We start from the raw sequence: 22,208 nt of genomic DNA on the forward strand, positions 1-22,208 counted from the left end.
GTTGTTTGCTCACTGCTCCTTTCCTCGCCTCCTCCTCCCCCTAAGCCCCTCTGGGACTGTTGGTCCTCAAGGTTTGGTGTGCTGTGGTGGTGTCTGCATGCACACCCCCAATTCTGTGGAGATATAACCAACACTCTCCCCCTGGGTGAGTTAGTGTCCTGCTCTCCTATGCCGTCATCTCCCCCTTTTTCCCCCTTCTCCACTCTTGTTTATCTTCAAGCCTTTAAGACCCCAGACACTATCTCTTTTGATAGCCGGGCACCATCAGCTTTCTTCACCACATTTACTTGTTCACTTGCTTTGGCTTCAGCAGTTGTGTTGGGAGGGTGAGCATCGTAGAGTGCCAATTTAATTAAAGAAAGTATTCTTGCATTGAGGGAGTGCTTGAGTAGAGTTGGCCAATATTTTGTAAGGATTTTTGCATCTATGTTCATTAGAAATATCAGTCTGCAGTTCTGTATTCCTGTTGGACCTTTGACCTGTTTGGGTATCAAAGTTATACTGGCTTTGTAGAATGAGTTTGAGAATTTGACATCTTTTTCTATGCTCTGAAATAATTTGTGGAAGATCAATGTCCACTCTTCCCTGAATGCTCGGTAGAATTCTCTGTGAAGCCATCTGATCTTGGAGTTCTTTTGTTGGTAGTTTCTTGATAGGCATATCTATTTCTACTTTTGCTATCTGGGATAATCTTGGGAGGGATTGTTTTTCCAAGTATTTCTCCATGTCTTCCACATTGTTGAGTTCATTGGAGTAAAGACTTTAATAGTACTTTGTGATTATCCATTTAATGTGTTGGGACTCGTGATTTCCCCTGTTTCATCCTGTATCCAGCTATTGATGTTTTCTCCTTCCTTTCCTTGGGTAGGCTTGTCAGCTGTCTGTCAATTATGTTGATCTTTTCAAAGAACCAGCTTTTTGCTGCATTGGTTTTTAGGGGTTTTGTTTTGTTTTGTTTTGTTTTTTCACGTTGCTCTCTTATCTTTCCACTGGTTTAATTCTGAATTGATTTTTATTGCTTCTTTTCTTTTGCTACTCAAGGGGGTTGTACTGTTGACTCTGTCTAGTTGCTGAAAGTTTTGTGATAGCATGTCAGTCATAAGTCTCTCTTCCTTTTTCATATATGCATTTTTTTCCTATCAAGCTACTTCTGATAACTGCTTTTGTTGTGTCCCATATGTTTTGATATGTTGTATTCTCGTTCTCATTAGTTTTTAGAAACTTCCTAAGCTTCTCTCTAATCTGGACCTGTATCCATTCGAGTCACAGAAGATTGTTATTCATCCTCCAATTGTTTGCCCTTGTTTTTCTAGTTACCCTTTTATTGATCTCCAGCTTTATGGCATGGTGATCCATCCCAGAGGGATATATGAATAATCTCTATGTGAAATAGTATCATTCTTAGTTTTTGTTGTTGTTTTTCCCCTCAGCTTTATATTTAGAAATCTGTACATGTTGCTGTGTCAGGAGCTTTTGTGACCAGTATCGCCCCCAAAGTTATGAGTTTTTGATTCAGTAGAGAATTGTTCATTGTTAGTGAGTTGCCTATTTCTAGCTTGGGTGGATTGTAACTGGTGATAAGGGTTTCCTTTGAGATGGTATTTAAGCAAAATTTTATTTGGAGACTTGAGTCATCAACCCTTATCTTTTTCATTGAGTTTCCACTGAGCCCATTGTCTGGGTGAAATATATATTGGAAAAATGTAGTGGTATCTCTTGGCAATCATTTGCTGTGGGCAGCCTTACCACGTAAAATCAGGTGATATTCTTTTCATTGCACCTTTTACTTTCAAATTAGATTGGATTTGTATAAAAGGAGCTGCATAGAAATGTAGACTCAAAGCCAGATCTCACCACCATCAAGCCAATACTGACTCAAAGACCCCCTGTGGGTTTCCAAGACTGTAACTGTTGACAGGAGTAGAAAGCCCAGTCTTTCTCCCATGGAGTTGTTGGTGGTTTTGAATTGCCAGTCATGCAGATCAAAGCCCAACACATAACTACTATACCAGTAGGGCGCCATCAAAGCCAGATAGCCTTATCGTAACCAGAGCAGAATTAATGGCTAACTCATGATAGTCTGCCATCTGAGATAACCTATCTGCTGTCACTGTCTATCTACAAGGGATCCCTTCATGTAAGCATTGCCCCATCCTCCTATAAGAATTAAGAGTAAAAAGAAAAAAAGAATGAAGAGTAAAAAGTTAAAAAAGAAGGATATTAAGGGCAACAATTTCCCCTCTTCTTTGTCCCTTCTTCCAAGATGAGAAAAGTTCTGTGTTAGTATGGGTACTTTAGAGAAACAAATCCACAGAAACTCATGTATAAGAGAGTTTTATATAAAGGGTAAATGCATTTCAAGAAAACATCTCAACTCAGTGCTGCCCAAGCCCATAAGTCCAACATTAGCCCATATGTCCAACACCAATCCACAGAGTCCTCCTCCATCCCACAAAACACATGTAATGATGCTGACTGCAAGAGGAAAGCCAAATCAGTGAGCGTGTAAGCATCTCAGTGCTCGGAGGGGGCTCCACACAGCTGCTCCACCACCTAGGGCTGCATCGGGGTAGGTCTGTGTGGTTTCTCCTCAGGTATGTCTTCCAGGAAGTGAGCCTTGCCGACTGAAGCAGGAAACTGGCTAAGGCAGCTGCACCCTGGTCCGACCATCAGAGAGCAAGAGACCCGAGAACTAGAAAGGCAAGGCACACCGAGCCATTTATCACTCTGTCCTTAAATTAACCCCATATGTTTATGTGTTTATCGGCCAGGTTGGCACAATAAACTAACTACCTCAAGTTCCTAGCTTGTCCTTAGAGTTATTTCCTATTCATGCAACTATAATTAATTAAGCTAGCTCTGCTCCAAAGAGGTCAGGTGCTTTCCAAAGTGACAAGATAAAGGCTACTCCACATGCATGATAACATCAAAATATTCTAAAATCGGGACTTTAAAACTCATCTGTGGTTAAAAGGAATAATTCATTGCTCATCTTTTTAAAAAAAAATAAAAGTAGAAGTTTGGGCAAAGTATTCAAGTATTTTTGCAGGGAGTTTTCTCCTATGTTTCCTTTGGCTACCAAGCCAAACAATTTTTGACAGATAATTGGACTAGAAATACTGCCCCTGGAAATCATCAGCCAACTTTCCCACCATTAATTAGGTAATTCATTTTCATGTCCCTTTTTTCTCCTCCTCATTTTTTTCCTGTTTTCTTTTCCCATCCCTTGTTTGTTGCTTTTTCTTTGGATCATCTGTATCTCAACTTTCTTTCTCTCTCTATGTATTTGCATTATAGCTCTCAGGCCCCTAGGATATATTTCCTTTTCCTATTGCCCCTCCTGGCCGTGAGCTTTCTTTCTGAGAACGCTTCCTGCTTTATTTCTTATCTTTTCTATAAAGACCGTCTTACCAGTGAGATGCCATGTCTGGCACTCTGACTTCCAGTGATTTTTATTTCCCTTAAAGTTCTATGGCACCGATCATCGGCATTACATGGTTATCATTTAATTACTGTTGGCTAACATATTATGTCTATTCTTTGCAGTTGAATAGGCAGCTACTGGAGGGCAGGGAATAAATATTATTATATCTAGCTCTCAAAAACGGCCATATAAAGTTAACAAATAGTTACTGATTGAGTAATATATCATGAAAATAAGGTAGGCCTCATTTGGGGATAACAGCTTGGGACTAAATGAGTTTTAGTCATTTAAGCTCTTTCATTCAAGAAGAGAAGAGACTGGTTGCTATAAAAGGCTTGCTGATGGAATATAAAATGTTTGCCTAAAAAGAGACATTTCTGTTGTTTCATCAGTTAGCAATCCAATATTATGTGGTAGCAAAGTTGCAACACTCATTCTTGGGGTTCAGAGTACATGACTCCTGAATCTTGTGTTTGAGCCCATTTCTGACATAAATTATCTTAGGAGTCATTAGTAAGTCAACCTTTCTTGGCTTCAGCGTCCTTTCCTGTAAAATAAGGGGATTGAATAGATGACTTTTAAAATTAAAAAAAAAAAACGACTAAAGAATGATTAGTAGTCATTTAGACCTCCACAAGGATGTATGTTGTTCACATTGCCATCAGTCCATTGTAGACACACACCACACCAAAAGAACCACTTATGCCAACACCCAGATCCCTTTCATCTCGACAAACACTGAAGAATAACAGTGGTGTGCAAATCCTAGGCACTAAGTGTATGGTCTCCAGAATAATTTACTTCCCATAGATTATATAACTGGCTTTAGCCTGCCATATTTCATCTTACTCTAAGAGATATAAGACAAGATTTTTTTTAAAAATATGGAACGCTTCACGAATTTGCATGTCATCCTCGCGCAGGGGCCATGCTAATCTTCTCTGTATCGTTTCAATTTTAGTATATGTGCTGCCAAAGCGAGCACAAGACAAGATTTTTAAAAGACTATCAATACCAGTAAATACCTGGTAGAAAAAACACACTCTTAAGTCTGGAATTATGAGGTTGGTAAGGGTTTGCAAAAATTCAAGTGGACTAGAATGCCAATCTGACACTTGAGAGTTGGTAAAAACAACAAATGCCATAGGTACTTTCCTAGCCAAGAAATCTCTGTGGTATATAGTAAAAGGGATCAAGATCTTAATACCATGCCACTGGCTTGAGGTATGAGTCCGATTTATTGTGGCTGAGAAGATTAAAACCAGCCATCATTAAGGAGGATGTGTATATACCACATTCTGCTGTCAGGAAGTTTGAATTATGCCATCAACCCCCAAGAGGTTCCTGGGTAGATGATAAAGGCCACTGTTAAGGCAGCCAATTTACTGTAGGTAAAACGATTGCTTGAGTTGTGTCTATTGTGGAAAAAAGGAATCCCCAAAGACACTGGTGAAAGTGCCCAGCTGCTCACGGCAAGGTCTGTGATTCAAATCCACCAGCTGCTCTACCAGAGACAGGTGTTGCACATTGCTTCCATAAAGACCAGCAGTTTTGTGTACCCTTGTGTAGCTCCTTCCTTTAGGGTTGCTATGAGGTAGAATCACATTGTGGGTTTGCTTTTTTGGTTCTTTTTCTAATGAAAAGAGCAAAGCTAAGCTAGAAAGGTGAATCAAAGTCATACCAGGACCAAAATGAGAGTGAGTAGAAAGGTCGCTGGCACAGGCTCAGAAGGATAGTATTGGGGTGGGGCATCCAAATGCACCCCAGGACTGAGTCCTTTCCGAGGGATGGAATTGGGAAAATTGGCCATAATTTGAAAGAAGGGGGACAGAAGTCCCAGAGAGAAAGATGAATGACTGTGTATGTTGAGAATGAGCACTGCTTACATGCTGGAGAGCAGACTGCCCTAGCCTGATCTGCGCCTGGAGAGGTGGGTGACAGCCTGAGTACCCTTCAGAAGGCAAGTCAACCACAGAAAGACCTCAAGAAGGTCAATGATGCTTTGAGGCCAAAGGCAGGTCTGTGAAAACCCAAATAGTAGGGATGTTTTGTTTTTCTGGCTCTCCTCCAGAAACCACATTACCACTTCTTTCCCCCACATGCCCAGCCCACATCCAGCTTATCTGCACACTATTCACAGAAGTCTCAGCACATAGCCAGTTTATGCCTAGTGCCAGGTGCCAATGCTGATTACTGGCCTCAGGAAGAGCTACTTTGCTGTTAAACTCTGTGGTCAGTGGACTTGGTTTGGCAGTGCAGTAAAGAGACCCATGGCCACATCTGGGTTTAAACCCCAGCCTTCTGTGGTCAATTCTCAGACCTGAAGCGCAACTTTCCTAAGTCTTCAAATTTCTTTCATCTAGAAAGTTGCACTTTCTTATAGTTTGTTTGTCACGGGGGCTGAATGTATATGTAGAGCACTTGGTGTGTATCAAGAATGTGGTTGGAAGAAAAAATTATGGTTGACATACTAGAAATGGGATTATTATCAATGATCTTATCTCTCTTTTTCAAAGCGTGTTTGACTGCTCTTCAGATCTACTTTGTTCGTGATCAGTAATTTATCAACCTGGAGAGTCTGGGAAATTATCTGTGGACCATAAGAAACAAATCTAGTTTTCTTTCTTCTGTGTATTATACTTACATACTTAATGCAGTGACTTAATGAGAGTGAGAAAACACTTAATACGGTTTTCCCCTGCAGCTCCTTTGCAACAGCAATGTGCTATTCTCTGTTTCTCCCAGACTTCAGGTCGCACATGATGTATTCATGACAAAGTTCAGTCACAGCCTTTGTGATCAGTGAGATTAGAGTGTATGCCTTTGTTTCAATGAAGGATGAGTAACCTACTAGCGATTGATTGAATACATTCCTTCTTTGTACACCTTGGCTATGAATGCATCTCTGTTTTTAAAAATGGAGATTTCAGGATTGTACAATATATGAGAACAAATTGTGTTTTGCATTGTGATCATGAAAAAATATCGGTTCTATTTTAAATGGAAATTTTTATATAAATCATTTTATTGGGGCTCATACAACTCTTATCACAATCCATACATACATCAATTGACTAAAGTACCCTTATACGTTCATTGCCCTCATCATTCTCAAAATTTGCCTTCCACTTGGGTTCCTGCAATCAGCTCATTTTCCTTTTTCCCTCCCCCTCCCTCTCTGCTCCCCCCTCCCTCATGAACCCTTAATAATTTATAAATTATTATTTTATCTTATCTTACACTGCCCGGCATCTCCCTTCACCTACTTTCCTGTTGCCCATCCCCCAGAAAGGACGTTATATGTAGATCTCCGAGATTGGTTCCCCCTTTCTGCACCCCCTTCCCTCCCGGTATCGCCACTCTCACCGTTGGTGCTGAGAGGTTCATCTGTCCTAGATTCCTTGTGTTTCCAGATCCCAACTGTACCACTGTGCATCCTCTGGTCTAACCAGGTTTGCAAGGTAGAATTGGGATCATGATAACTGGGGGGGAGGGGGGAAGAAGCGTTTAAGAACTAGAGGAAGGTTTTGAGTTTCATTGTTGCTACACTGAACCCTAAGTGACTCATCTCCTCTCCACTACCCATCTGCAAGGGATGTCCAGTTGTTAAATGGAATTTTTAAAGGCAGAAAAGGTCTGATTAGAAAATTGTCTTGTTACAGTCATTCAATAAATGATTATAGAATCTCCAAAATGCATTGTGCCGTTCTCAGATATTTTCAGCAGGACAGGCCCTTGAGCATTCTCAAAGTTATGGCTCAGCTACCCACTCCCGTTTGCTAATCCAAGACAAGTACTGATGATTCAATATTTTTCTACAAGAATATACTGCTTGTGTGGTTTTTATTATTTTTTAAAGAAAAATTGTTTTCAAACAACGAGCAAAACATTTTTCTTTTAAAAAAAAAACCCCACAGGGAAATTCAGTTATTTTTATAAAGATAATACTTTACATAAATCTGTGGTCTTTTATCTAAGAACTTTCAACCCCTTTTTAAATGTTGACTCATCCATCTGTGGCACACTGAGAAGATTGGGCAGTAATTCTGCTTCCATTTGGTTTCAGAGAACTCAATGTATCCTACGACATATTGGCTTTTTTCCCTTCCTCTCCCCCACCCCGTTGGTTTTTGTTAAAGGCCAGGGAAATATGGCATGGTCCCAGCCCACTGGGAGCTCAGTATGATGAAGGAAGAAGCCATAGAAAGGCTCTTCAGCTCTCTAAGAACACATGCTCCGACTTACAAACCAGAGAAGGAAATCACTATATATTTTTTAAGGGTCCAGAGAGTCATTCAAAAGATTTTGAACTCTAGCTTATTCCATCCAATATACAAAAGGCAGACTTGCTTTCTGAATTAACACTTTAATCATTGTTTCCTTATTTTTTAACAGGACAGAAATTTTCTAATGTCTTTGCCAAACATAAATTTATGCCTTTGTGTGAAGAAAGAGTGACCTGGACAAAGAATGAGTTTAAATGTTTCTCAGTGAAAGTAGACTGCCAGAAATTAGGTGGTTTATTGATTATCCAGGAATGTTTCACGTACTTAATAGTCTCAATATTTATCCTTGATTGTCTTATCTCTCGTAGTAGGTTAAGTTCATTAACTTTCTGGCTGCTCGTGCTCTGAGTTGTTGGAGTAGAGAGCTGTATTGGAGTATATTCAACTCATCGAATGGCCGTGTTTTTCTTCACACATGCTTTCTATTGAGTCCCCTTGCTGTTCAACAATGCTATGGACATGTCATTTGTGAATATAAATTTTAGGTAGGAGAATTATAAAGCAGAAAGTGACTCCTAAGTACCAGAAAGAAGTTGTTTTTCTCTTATCTAGGTAGTGTTAAGTTTACCCCTATAAAATAATTTTGGTTGATGGTAGACAACATTAGTTAGAAATATTGAGCATAAGTTTAGGGTTGAAATAGAAGTCATAGACAATTACTGAGGGAGCCCCACAGGATATCTGGGATTGTGGGCTCTTTATCCCTGAGAGGGGTTCTGAAATCCAGTACCAAAGTCCAACTTCCACCTACCATAGGTCTATGCCTAACAATTGCACTTCCAGATGGCTTCCTTTGTGGATTGCCTGCATTTCCTAATTTCATTAAAAAAAAACCAAAATGTCATGTTTATCTACTTTGGATTGAAGAGAGCTGCCAGTACATACCCTCTGGGCTTCTGTCTTCATTAACATTAAGCAAACCATGAGCATTTGTAGAAACCTTTTCCTCTTGGCTCTGAGAAAAACAGCTTTTAAAATTAATTGTGCTAAAATATACATAATCTAAACTTTGCCGTTTTAACAATTTAGTGTGCAATCCTGAGTGGCATACTCACAATATTGTACAACCATCACTGATAATATTTTCAAAAAGTTTTCATCGCAGAAATTTTGTGCTAGAGAAAGGGGAAACCAATCACAATGATCTACATATAACCTCCTCCCAGGGGGACAGACACAGGAAAGTGGGTGAAGGGAGACATCCATCAGTGTAAGAGATGAAAAAAAATTATGTTATCAAGGATTCATGAGGGATGGAGAGAGAAAAATGAGAAGCTGATACCAAGGGCTCAAGTATAAAGAAAATATATTGAAAATGATCATGGCAACATATATACAAATGTGCTTGACACAACGGATGGATGAATGGATTGCGATAAGAGCTGTACAAGCCCCCAGTAAAATGATTTTTAAAAGAAAGGAAAGAAATGTTGTGCTGTTTAAACAATAACTCCCCAATTCTGTTAATCACCTAAAAGCTGTTTGTTTCCAAGCATTTGTCTATTCTTGATAGTCACTTAAGATGATAATGCAATATTTCCCCTTTTGTATCAGGATTATTTTACTTAGCATAATGTTTTCAAGGCTTATCTATGTTGTAGCATGTATCAGGACTTCCCTCCTTTTTGTGGCAGAGTGATCTTCAACCGCACATAATACGTTTTGTTCATCCTTTCACCTTCTGCTGGGCCCTTGAGCTATTTCCTGGTTCGGGCTATTGTGAGCAATGCCACCGTGAACATCAGTGCACTTACAGGGATCCATTGCAGCTCCTGCTCTCAGTTCTTCTGGTTACAGACCTACAAGTGGAATGGTTTACCCTCTTTAGGAAAATCTGGTTTCATAGTGATTGCAACATTTTCCATTCCTGGTAACAGTGAATGAGAGCTCCAGTTTCTTCACATCCTTGCTGACACGTCTTATTTCCCTTTATGAAAAAATACCATTCTAGTGGTGGGATTGACATCTCATTGTGGTTCGATTGCATTTTTCTAATGACTAGTGTTCTTGTGTATTTTGTCATGTGCTTATGGGACGTGTGTATGTCTTCTTTGAGAAAAGGTCTATTCAAGTCTTTTACCGATTTTAAATTAGATCATCTTTTTTGTTGTTGAATTATAGGAGTTCTTTATATATGCTATATATTAAATTAAGAAGTCCCTGAATGAGAGAGGCAACTAACATGCTCAGCTGCTCAAAGAATGGTTGCAGGTTTGAGTCAAGTGGTGCCTCAAGAGAAGTATGAGAATCTGCTGCTGAATACTCAGCCATTGAAAGCTTTATCGATCACATTTATACTCTGACATATATAAGTTTGCCATGAATCAGAAGCAATTGTCCCCCCTGCCCCCATTTTATTTATTTTTTTGTTAAGAACATTTTCTTTTTTATTATACTCATTATGAGTAGCTCCTCATTTCCCCCCAACCTCCTGTGCCACAGTCCAAGAAACTATTCATCCAATTTCTGACTCTGTAGCTTTACCTATCCTTGATTTCATATAAAGAAAAACGTACAAAAACAAACACTCAACAACAATAACAAAATGAAACAGAGAAAAGCTAAATTGAAAAGGGAACTGAAAACAATAAAACCTAGAACAAATTTGAAATAGGTCAAAAGGGAGAACATATGATAAAGTGTTACATTTTAATCTAATTACATCTGCAATACTCCACTTTCCGATGCACTCCGTCTGATACCAAAGCTCTTCACATCCCTAGTCAGTGGTCAAAGAGAATTCACCAGAGGCTTAATCCAAGTGGGAACCCTGCAAATGGATTAGGATATTTCACTCTTTTCCATGGCCTTATGAAAACTGGGTGCTCCTACCATTCCCTCCTTTAGTCTTGGATTTTCTTATTTACAATCTTTGGATCACACAGGTTGGTGTTCAGCTTCCATGTGGACATAATTTTCACCTCACTTAAATGACTGCTTGTTTTAAGACAGGCCTTTATGACTCTTTTTTTTTAATGCAGTTCTTATTTATTTATTTATAATGGTTTTATTAGGGTCTCATACAACTCTTAACACAATCCATACATATATCAATTGTATAAAGCACATTTGTACATTCATTGCCCTCATCATTCTCAAAACATTTGCTCTCCACGTAAGCCCCTGGCATAAAGTCCTCATTTTCCCCCTCACTCCCCCTTCCCTCATGAACCCTTGATAATTTATAAATTATTATTTTGTCGTATCTTGCCCTGTCTGAAGTCTCCCTTCACCCACTTTTCTATTGTCTGTCCCCTAGGGAGGAGATCACATGTAGATCCTTGTAATCGGTTCCCCCTTTCCAACCCAACCTCCCTTTACCCTCCCAGTATCGCCATTCACACCACTGGTCCTGAAGGGATCATCGGCCCTGGATTCCCTGTGTTTCCAGTTCCTATCTCTACCAGTGTACATCCTCTGGTCTAGCCAGACTTGCAAGGTAGGATTTGGATCATGAAAATTGGCCGTGGTGGGGTGGGGGGTGGAGGCAGGGAGGAAGCATTTAGGAACTAGAGGAAAGTTGCATGTTTCATCGTTGCTACATCGCACCTTGACTGGCTCCTCCCCTCCCTGAGACCCTTCCGTAAGGGGATGTCCAGTGGCATACAAATGGGCTTTGGGTCTCCACTCTGCACTCCCCATCCCACCCCCTCCCCATTCACTATGGTAAGATTTTCTGTTCTGATGATACCTTATCCCTTCGACACCTTGTGAACATATAGGCTGGTGTGCTTCTTCCATATGGGCTTTGTTGCTTCTGAGCTAGATGGCTGCTTGTTTATCTTCAAACTTTTAAGACCCCAGACGCTATATCTTTTGATAGCCGGGCACTATCAGCTTTTCGCCACATTTGCTTATGCACCCATTGGTCTTCAGCGATTGTATCATGGAAGTGAGCACACAATGATATGATTTTTTGTTCTTTGATATCTGATAACTAATCCCTTCGGCACTCGTGAATATACAGGCTGGTGTGCTTCTTCCATGTGGGTTTTGTTGCTTCTGAGCTAGATGGCTGCTTGTTTACCTTCAAGCTTTTAAGACCCCAGACGCTCTTAAAGGCTTGAAGGCAAACAAGCGGCCATCTAGCTCAGAAGCAACAAAGCCCACAGAGAAGAAGCACACAAGCCTAAGTGAACACGAGGTGTTGAAGGGATCGGGTAGCAGAACCAAAGAACAAAAACCATCATTGTGTGATCACCTTCCCCACATAAACGCTGAAGACAAATGTGTGCATAAGTAAGTGTGGTGAAGAAGACTGATGGTGCCCAGCTATTGAGAGATATAGCGTCTGAGGACTTAAAGGCTTGAAAGTAAACAAGCGGCCATCTAGCCCAGAAGCACCAAAACCTACATGGAAGCAGCACACCAACATGTGTGATCATGAAGGGCCGAAGGGACCAGGTTTCAAGCAACAAAGGCCGGGGGTGGGGGGAGATCATATCATCGTGAATGGGGGCTAGGGGGAGGGAAAAAAGGAAAATGAACTGATTCTAGGAACCCAAGTGGAAGGCAAATTTTGAGAATGATGAGGACAACAAATGTATAAGGGTGCTTTACTCAATTGATATATGTATGGATTGTGATAAGAATTGTATGAGCCCCATTAAAATGATTTATAAAAAAGAAAGAAATTATGGCAACAAATGTACAAATATGCTTGTTACAATTGATGTATGGATTGTTAAATGAGCTGTAAGAGCATCCAATAAAATGATCTTTTAATAAAATAAAAATTTTAAAGTAATTCAACAGTAAAATAAAATTTCAAATGTAAAAAAAAAAAAGACCCCAGACATTATATATTTTGATAGCCAGGCACCATCAGCTTTCTTCACCACATTTGTTTATTCACCTGCTTTGTCTCCAGTGGTTGTGTCGGGAAGGTGAGCATCATAGAATGCCAATTTAATAGAAGAAAGTATTCTTGCATTGAGGGAGTACTTGAGTGGAGACCCAATGCTTTATGACTCTTTTTCCTCTTTCTTGAAAGTAAAGTATTCCTAGTTGATAGGTTTTTGATGTTATCTGTTTAGTTTTTTCAGAACTTTAAAGATATTCTTCGATTGTCTTTTGGCCTCCAATAGTTTTGAGGAAAATATGGCATTTAATCTTATTAGAAGTCCTTTGTGTGTGATTGCTTGCTTCTTTTCGGGATTTTTTCTTTATCTTTACTGTTTGAGAGCCTAGTTATATATCTTGGTATAGATTTCTTTGGTTTTTTCTTTGCTTCAGTTCTTGGAACTTTTTGGATTTGTAGATTTATATCCTGTGTGCCCAATCTGTTGGGCAAGTTTTTGCTCCTTATTTATTCAAATAAATAAATATTTTCCTCTTTCACATCATATTTTAAAATCCTCGTAGTGTGTATAGGTCTCTTATTATCTATTAATACTATGAAATTGTACCTAGCCTTCTTGAACTACTATTTGTGTTGGGCTTCACTGTTTGTAATTTGACCTCTAATACTTTCATTCTTTCTTCTATTGAATTAAATCTGTTAAATCATTCTGTTGTTTTTATTTCAGTTATTGTCCCTTTTGTGAGTTTTTTGTTTGTTTTTTAATCATTTTATTGGGGGCTCAGTTATTGTCCCTTTTGATTGCAATCTCTCTCCCTCTCCCTGCCTCATTTTTTCCTTGTACTGATTTTTTTCCCTGTATAGCCATTTATGCTTAACCTTAGCTCTTTAATTATGTCTAAAATTGTTATATAAGCTTCTTCCTCATTTTCATTATTTGATCATCCCTAAGTGTTCTTTTGTCATGTTTATTTGAAGGGATCGTCATTCCTCTGTTATTTTTGTGTCCTGTGATATTTTTTTTTGTTTGGCATTGAAGTTTTTGAGAGTGATAACTTTTTCTCCGCACTACTAGTTTTTATTTACACTACTTTCAGCAAAAACCTTTTAAGTGGGCAGAGCTCTTGGCCTTGCTTGCCGTTTCTTTTTTCCTTTTTTGTGATAATTCCTACATCTTTGGCCTAACTGGGATGTGAGGGTTCCATATCTTATTTTCCAGCTTTTGATCTCTTCCCAAAATACCTGTTCTGTCCACCAGCAAGGACTTCTACTCAGGCAAGGTTCTGTGTATTAATCAATACACAGAATATGGAGGTGCATATTCCTCTCTCTGGGTATTACTCCTGTCCCTTCTCTGTTTCTGCAATCATGATTTTAGTGAGAAAACTCACATCCAAGTAGCCCACTTCAAAACGAGGTTGCCTTCTAGATTTGCCTAAGTTTTCCTTCCCTGCTCTGTGGAAGCTGCTTATATCTGTGGCTTTCATAGGTAGCACCGGAGGGCTTTCCTTCATTTTATGAGAAGGTGGAGCTGGTATAACCCCACAGGACCTCTGAGAGATTTGTCTTGATGGTTTCAGAGCCCTCACTGACCTTGTGGTCACTTCTTATAGGTGACCCAACTCTTGACTCCACCGAAGGGAACTCATATTGGGTTTTGCCTAAGTTTAGGAGTGAACAGTTTCTCATTGGGGGAATGCTAATCATACTCCAAATATACCCTCTTACAGGTCTGCCTTGTTGCTATCAGAGTCCCAGGTAGATTATTTGTGAGTTTAGTCTTCATTCAACTCCCCTGCCTCCCAGCAGCCTTGGTTATCAGTCCTCAGCTTGTACTGTTAATCAGGGCTAGTTAGACCGAAACTGATTCCTATGGATGTCTGCCTTGGTGGTTTCAAAAGCTAGAGTTTTGGGATACTCAGGGAGGCAAATAGAGTGCTGACTGAGGAAGCAGACTCCACTGTAGGTATGTACATTCTGTAAAAATCCACAGCAGCTGGCAGGTGATGGTATCTGTGCGAGGAAGGGACTGTTCATACTCCAAATGTCTCTCCAGTAAGGTCTGCCTTATAACATGTTGGTTGTGGTCTCCACTACAGATGCCTGTTTCTTAGCACACAGCAGCCTCAGTGGGCAATCAATAGCACCAATTGAAAAGAGAAGCAGAGAGACCAGAGCTGACTCTCCTACAGGTTTGTCTTGGTGGTTTCAGAGGCCTGGGCTAATGGTATACAGGGAGGCATGTAGAGGGTCGACCATACGAGGAGACTACAATTTACTTTAGGATTACAGCCAACAATGTCTAGTATTAGAAGCATAACACATCTTTAGATGTTGATCTTTTACCCTGCAACTTCACTGACTTGCTTACTAATAAACACTACTAGCTCTTATGGAATGTTTGTGATATGAGAGGGCTTAAAAATGCAAGGAAATGGAATTGAATGATAGGCTTGTTCCATGAAATTTTTAAGCACTCATATATATAGAATCCAAGTCATCTGTGAATAGGAATAATTTTAAAATCTTAATTTGGTTGTATATTTAAAGACTTACCTTTATTGAAAAGGATATACCTTTATGAAATGAGGACATGTGAGCAAATCTAAAACATGGTCTCAGTTCAGTAACAAACAATTGACCCAACACTATAAAATCCTTATTCATTCTACTGGCTTTATGGCCAGGGTTAGCATCACTAACTACAACCTGAAGTTCGTTGAATTGAAAGTTTTTAAATGTTGATGAAAATCAAAGAAACAGAGCATTGTGAGAAATTTAAGAGGTGTGCTTAGAATCCAGGATTCACAGTGATAGAAAATTGTCTGATACAAAAGGAAACCTTCAAAAGAGGCAGAGTAATGTACATCTAAAAGGGCATGGACAGTGAAATTTCCTTGGCAGATTTTAAAATACTTGAATAAAAGTAAAAAGTTGCAGGTTGCTATGATATTAAGTGGCTCGAGAAGAGCAACAGACTAGGAAGAAAGACCAGATGATCTACTTTTTAAAGTCAGCCAATGAAAACCACATGATCAACCTTACTTGCTCTCAGAAAGCGATCAACATAAGGTTGGTGTGAGTCAGGATTGACACGATGGCACCTAACCACAACTGTTGAAAAGCAAAGGGAAGTAAGATGGTATTATGTAAGATTTTCTTGGGAAAATGGTTTAGATTGAGTTATTACAGTTGAATTATTCTATTACTTTTTATTATTCACTTGCTATAGACTAGTAGGATCACATTGTACAGAGATTGTATAGCACTTTAAATTAAGATCACAAATCTAAATTCTAATAGTCAAGATTACTTTTAAAATCTCATAGAGTACCCATAAAATATTGTGCGTGTGTATTTTATATATCTATATCATTAATATGGACATGTAATACAGATTAATGTGCTGTCTATAATAAGATATACATTCTAAGTGTTATTTTATGGCACTATTTAAATTATTAGTCTTTTTTATTATGAGTGGTTATAGTTTTATCCATGAAATATAAGTCCATACCAGATAAAATTCCATGGTATAGTGGAACAAATACTAGATGTGAGCTGGAAGACCTGGCCTTTTGTGATCTTGGGAAAGTCATTTGATCGCTCCAAACAAACCATTGTCTTTGATAGGAGGCTTATACCATGTGCTACATAAATAGTACTAAGGTTCAAATGAAATTATATGAATTCTTAAATGATGTATCAGAGGTCCTCTCTGGCCTATCAGTCTTATGGCTAGATTTTCATGAATTTCTGCTTGAGTTTGCACTTGAAGGCCAAGTTTGAAAGCTAAGGTAGTTTGGTTGTTTCCTGTCTAGGAACAGCTACTGTGTACATAGAGCAATGTCAACGTATCTTAGCAGTAATGAAGGAAAACTACATCCTTGCCTTAAACTCAACCTGTACACGGTCTTCTTCTCAGAGAATCCAGCCTTTCCAGGGTTAGGTGAAATAAGCCTGTTCATACTGAAAATTCACCTTGATAGGCAATAAACAGTGGATTTTTTCAGGAAGAGATTTGTCATGCCAAAAGTTCTCCAATTACAAGGCTATTGTTTGCTCTGACTGATTATTGAAGATATGTCTGTTTATCAAACTCTCACTTTCACCCAGTACTATATCTTTTAAGGAGGGTTATTTTAATTACAGTAGAACACAACTGATTGGATTCATGATAAAGAGAAAAGCAAACTTGAAAACAAGCGAGGAAATCCATCCATCATGGCTTAGATAATTGACTGTACCAACCAAGTAGAGTTTCATTCCCTTCTCCATCAAAGAGGCTTTGAAAGGGTGGGTCATAGTACTTCTATAATAGACTAAAATGATGAGGTGGCATCATAAAATACCCAACATTGTAGGTTTGTTTGTGTGTTTACTTTTATTTGTGAATAATTATGCATGGGAAGTTTCAAAGAAATGTACAAGCAGATCCTGTGTTTCCTTCACCTAACCTCCCCTTTGTTGACATTTGCATAACTATAGGAGTATAGTGCAATATCAAAACCAAAAAATGGACCTTGGTACAATCTACAGAGCTCATTTACATTTTACCAGAGATGAATACACTCATTTGTGTTTTTGCATCTATAGAGTTGTATGTAATTTCATCACTTATATGGCTCTATGTAACTACATTCTAATCAAGATACTAACTGAACCAGCATCACAGGACTCCTTCTTGCTACCCCTTTATACTTACACCCACTCTTTCCATCATTCCTAATGCCTGGTAACCACAAATCTGCCTTCCTTCCCTAGAATTAGGTTATTCATAAATGTTAAATGAATGAAATCATGCAATGTAAATTCTTTTGAAATTGTTTTTGTTTTATTTTGGGTTTTTTTTCTTTTTTTATATGTTATTAGGGACTCATACAACCCTTATCACAATCCATACATATACATACATCAACTGTATAAAGGACATCCATACATTCCCTGCCCCAATCATTCTAAAAGCATTGGCTCTCCACTTAAGCCCCTTGCATCAGGTCCTCTTTTTTTTGCCCCTCCCTCCCCTCTCCCCCCTCCCTCATGTGCCCCTGGTAATTTATACATCGTTATTTTGTTATATCTTACCCCATCCGGAGTCTCCCTTCCCCCCCTTCTCTGCTGTCCCTCTCCCAGGGAAGAGGTCACATGTGGATCCTTGTAATCAGTTCCCCCTTTCCAACCCACTCACCCTCCACTCTCCCAGCATCGCCCCTCACACCCTTGGTCCTGAAGGTATCATCCACCCTGGATTCCCTGTGCCTCCAGCCCTCATATGTACCAGTGTACAGCCTCTGCCCTATCCAGCCCTGCAAGGTAGAATTCGGATCATGGTAGTTGGGGGGAGGAAGCATCCAGGATCTGGGGGAAAGCTGTGTTCTTCATCGGTACTACCTCGCACCCTAATTAGCCCATCTCCTCTCCTAAACCCCTCTATGAGGGGGTCTCCATTGGCCGACACTTGGGCCTTGGGTCTCCACTCTGCACTTCCCCCTTCATTTAATATGGTGTATATATACACACACACATATATATACCTATACACATACATGCACACACACATATATATACATACACACACATGTATATATGTATTTTTTGCATGATGCCTTATACCTGGTCCCTTAGCACCTCGTGATCGCACTGGCCGGTGTGTTTCTTCCATGTGGGCTTTTTTGCTTCTGAGCTAGATGGCCGCTTGTTCACCTTCAAGCCTTTAAGACCCCAGACACTATCTCTTTTGATAGCCGGGCACCATCAGCTTTCTTCACCACATTTGCTTATGCACCCATTTGTCTTCAGCGATCCTATCATGGAGGTGTGCAGTCAATGATATGATTTTTTTGTTCTTTGATGCCTGGTAACTGATCCCTTCGGGACCACTCGATCACACAGGCTGGTGTGTTCTTCCATGTGGACTTTGTTGCTTCTGAGCTAGATGGCTGCTTGTTTATCTTCAAGCCTTTAAGACCCCAGTCACTATCTCTTTTGATAGCCGGGCACCATCAGCTTTCTTCACCACATTTACTTGTTCACCCACTTTGTCTCCAGCCGTTGTGTCGGGAGAGTGAGCATCATAGAGTTCCAATTTAATAAAAGAAAGTATTCATGCATTGAGAGAGTGTTTGAGTAGAAGTCCAAGGTCCTTCCGCCACCTTAATACTAAATCTATAAATATAGACACATAGATCTATTTCCCCATCCTCCTATATATATTTGCATGTACATGTCTTTGTCTAGGCCTCCATAAATGCCCTTTGACTCCTAGCTCTTTCCTCCATCTCCCTTGACTTTCCTCCTGCCCTACTACCATGCTTCGTCGCCACCTGGGATAGAGTATACCTCTTCTCTAAGCAACCTTACCCTTGATCATTTCCCACTAGGCCTGCCACTCCCCCTCTCTACCATTTGGGGTCCCATGTTGTTCCCTTGTCCCTGTGTTTATTAACACCACTTCCTTAACCCCTCCCACCCCAAGTCCCCCCAGAACTGTCGGTCCCGTTGTTTTTCCTCCAGATAGTTCATCCAGCCTGTCCTATTCAGACAGACTTGTGGAGACACTAACATGCACGAAAACAAGACAGAGGAAAACAAAGCAACAGTATACAACCAGACAACAAAACAACAAAAACAAACCACTGACAAAGAACAGAACAAAACAGTTCACAAGAGAAAAGCTTGTAGTTAGTTCAGGGATCGTTTGCTGACCCTTAGGAGCGTTTTCCAGTCCAGTCTGTTGGGGCACCACGCCCTGGCCCCAAAGTCCACTTTCAGCATTCCCTGGGGACCTTGCCACTCCATTCCCTTGCTGTTCCGCTGCACTCCCCCAGTGATTTGCCTCGGTGTGGTGGGTTCAGGTCAGGTGCAATTCCCACACTGTGTCTCCGGTGCAGTCCCCTGTATCGCCCTTAGTCGCTGATTGGCATCATGTCTCATAGTGGGGCCAGCCATGTTGTTCTCTCTGTGGACTGGCTGCTCTACTCAGGAATATCATCCTCACGGCCTGGTGGGCCAGGGTGTGCTCCACTCTCTCCTCCTGCCCCTTCATCGGCTCCCATGTGTTCTGATCAGATATGTCCATCTCCCAGAGCTGCAGAGTCAATGTCGTCTTTGGAACAAATTCTTTTCGGAGGAGGAGCAGGAATCCACTTAATTTATGGTGCTGGGGCCAGCCTCCCAGACCTCTCCACTTGTTCCCTATTCCATGCCGGGATATTGCATTCACACATTGCGGCACTGGGTTGAAGTCTGGTCCCACTTTCCCTGTGGAGATATAAACAATACCCCCCCCTTGGGTGGATTAATGCCCCATGCCCCCACTACCCTTTTCTTCCTTATATTCATCCTTTTGTTTTCCTTTCCCCACCTCCTCCACCATTGTCTACCATGTACATCCCTAGTTTTGGTCTGGTCTCTTCCATACTACACAGTCTTCACCCCAAAAATGTTTGTATACAGTAGCTTTTTCCCCTATGCCACTTTTGCTTTTTTAAAAATTGTTTAATTCTTACCTCAGCGGGCTCATGTTATACTTGTCCTTTTGTGCCTGACTTACCTTGCTTAGCATGATTTCCTCCAGTCCTTCCCATGCCGCTATGTGCCTCATACGTTCATCACGGCTTTTTAGTGATGCGTAGTACTCCATTGTATGTATATACCACAGTTTTTTAATCCAGTCGTCAGTTGATGGAAATTTGGGTTGCTTCCAACTCCTTGCAATTGTGAACTGTGCCGCAATGAACATTGGAGCCCTGATGTCTGGATGTGGTTTGTTTCTTGCCTCTTCTAGGTATGTGCCCAGTAGGGAATTGCTGGGTCATATGGTAACTCTATTTCCATCTGTTTTAGGTATCGCCAGATTGATTTCGGGTTTGTTTGTTTGTTTAACTCACTGTAATTTCCCTAAGACTAATCCATCTTATATCCGTAGTTTATTGCTTGTCACTGTCACTGTTGAGTAGGATATCTTAGTATGAATGTACCACATTTTTTGTTTGACTACTTATCACTGGAGGATAGTTGAAGAGCTTCCACTATTTGGCTATTACAAATAAAGCTGTTACAAACATTCGTGTACAAGTGTCTGTGACCAAGCCGGTATATTTTAGGGGTCATAGCATATGTCCAAAAGGAACTACCAAACTGTCTTCGAGAGAGTTTTACATTCCCACTAGCAATTTCTCTCATCCGCACCACCACTTACTGTTACACGTATCCTCTTTTTGCTTTAAGATACTTAGCTTATAGAAAGTATCTGCATTAGGTGTCGCTAGCGAAACAACATTCAAATGTTCTCTTTTATAAAAAAAGACAAAAGTGAAACTGTTGTCCAACATTTATTTTTCAACAGCCACTAAAGAGACAGTGCACAGTCCGAGGAGCATGCCATTGTTGAGCTCCTTCCCAGGAGCTATACTGCACGTACATCATTTCGATGTCAGAGAAGCTGTGTATTTATCATGGCATTCCTGCTGTCACTATATGTACATGCTGTCTTGGGTTTTATGTGTTATTTGGTAGAATTGTTGACAAGTTCAACCTTTTCTCCATCTATCATGATGTCTATTGGTCCGGTTGTGTTTCTTTACACTGAGTTGCAGCTGAGAGCTGTTGTCCTTAATCGTCATCAACAACTGCTTCAAGTCCTCGCTTTCACCATGCCAAGGTTATGTCATCATCATATCAATCTCAGACTCAAACTCACTCCAAGTCATAGTAACTGCATTAGACACAGAGACTATAATAGAAAGATGAGTAGAAACCCTCATCTTTCTTCTGAGGAAGTGACTGGTGGGTTCGAACGGACAACCTTGAGGTTAGTAGCCCAACATGTATCCATTATGTCAACGGGACTTCTTCATCTGCACATGGAAGGTTGTTAAAAAGCATTCCTCTAATCCTGAAGCCACATTAGCCTTCATGTAGTCCAGCTTCTTGAATTATTTGCTCAGCAAGCAAATTGAATAAGTAGGGTGAAAGGATTTAATCCTGAGGCATACCTTTCCTGATTTTAAATCATATTCTGCCTGTTCTGTCGGAATGACTTCCATGTACTGGTCCATGTACTAGTTCCACATGAGCTCAATGAAGTGGTCTGGAATTCTCATTCATCTCAATAATTGCCCCATATAAAGCAGAGATGATGGCTTCTTTGTTTTACACCATTTTGACTTATAAAAGGCTTCATAGGGATGCCCCACTTTTGTGTAGCAGAGGAAACCTGTATCATATTTTTTTTATTTTAGCCAATCTGACACATATGTTGTGATATTTTATTGTGGTTTCAGTTCGGTAATAGCTAATGATGTTGAATATCTTTCTATTTGTTTATCAGTCATCTATATATCCTCTTTGGTGAAATGTATGATTTCACCATTTCTAGTGAAATATCATGTCTTTTTGCCTGTTTTTCTAATTAGGTTATTTGATTTTTTAATGTAATTTAAATTTTTTAATCATTTAATTAGGGACTCATACAACTCTTATCACAATACATACATACATAAGTTGTATAAAGCACATTTGTACATTCATTGCCTTCATCACTCTCAAAACATTGGCTCTCCACCTGCACCCCTGGCATCAGCTCCTCATTTTCCCCTCCCCCCAACTCCTCCTCCCTCTTGAACCCTTGATAATTTATAAATTATTATTTTGTCATATCTTATCCTGGCCGGTGTCTCCCTTCACCCACTTTTCT

The 22,208-nt window shown here is 40.0% G+C and overlaps 1 protein-coding gene and 1 non-coding gene across 4 annotated transcripts in view; one reads left to right on the plus strand and one right to left on the minus strand.

Moving 5' to 3' along the window:
• Positions 1-22,208, plus strand: part of AOPEP (aminopeptidase O (putative)) — a 502,851-nt gene that overhangs the window by 201,827 nt on the left and 278,816 nt on the right. The gene's annotated exons all lie outside the window — the stretch shown is intronic.
• LOC142449462 (U6 spliceosomal RNA) lies at positions 4,303-4,409 on the minus strand. Its single transcript, XR_012784623.1, has one exon. It is a non-coding gene; the product is annotated as a U6 spliceosomal RNA (small nuclear RNA).

The sequence above is a fragment of the Tenrec ecaudatus genome, chromosome 5, assembly GCF_050624435.1.
Source record: "Tenrec ecaudatus isolate mTenEca1 chromosome 5, mTenEca1.hap1, whole genome shotgun sequence".
Classification (NCBI taxonomy): Eukaryota; Metazoa; Chordata; class Mammalia; order Afrosoricida; family Tenrecidae; genus Tenrec; species Tenrec ecaudatus.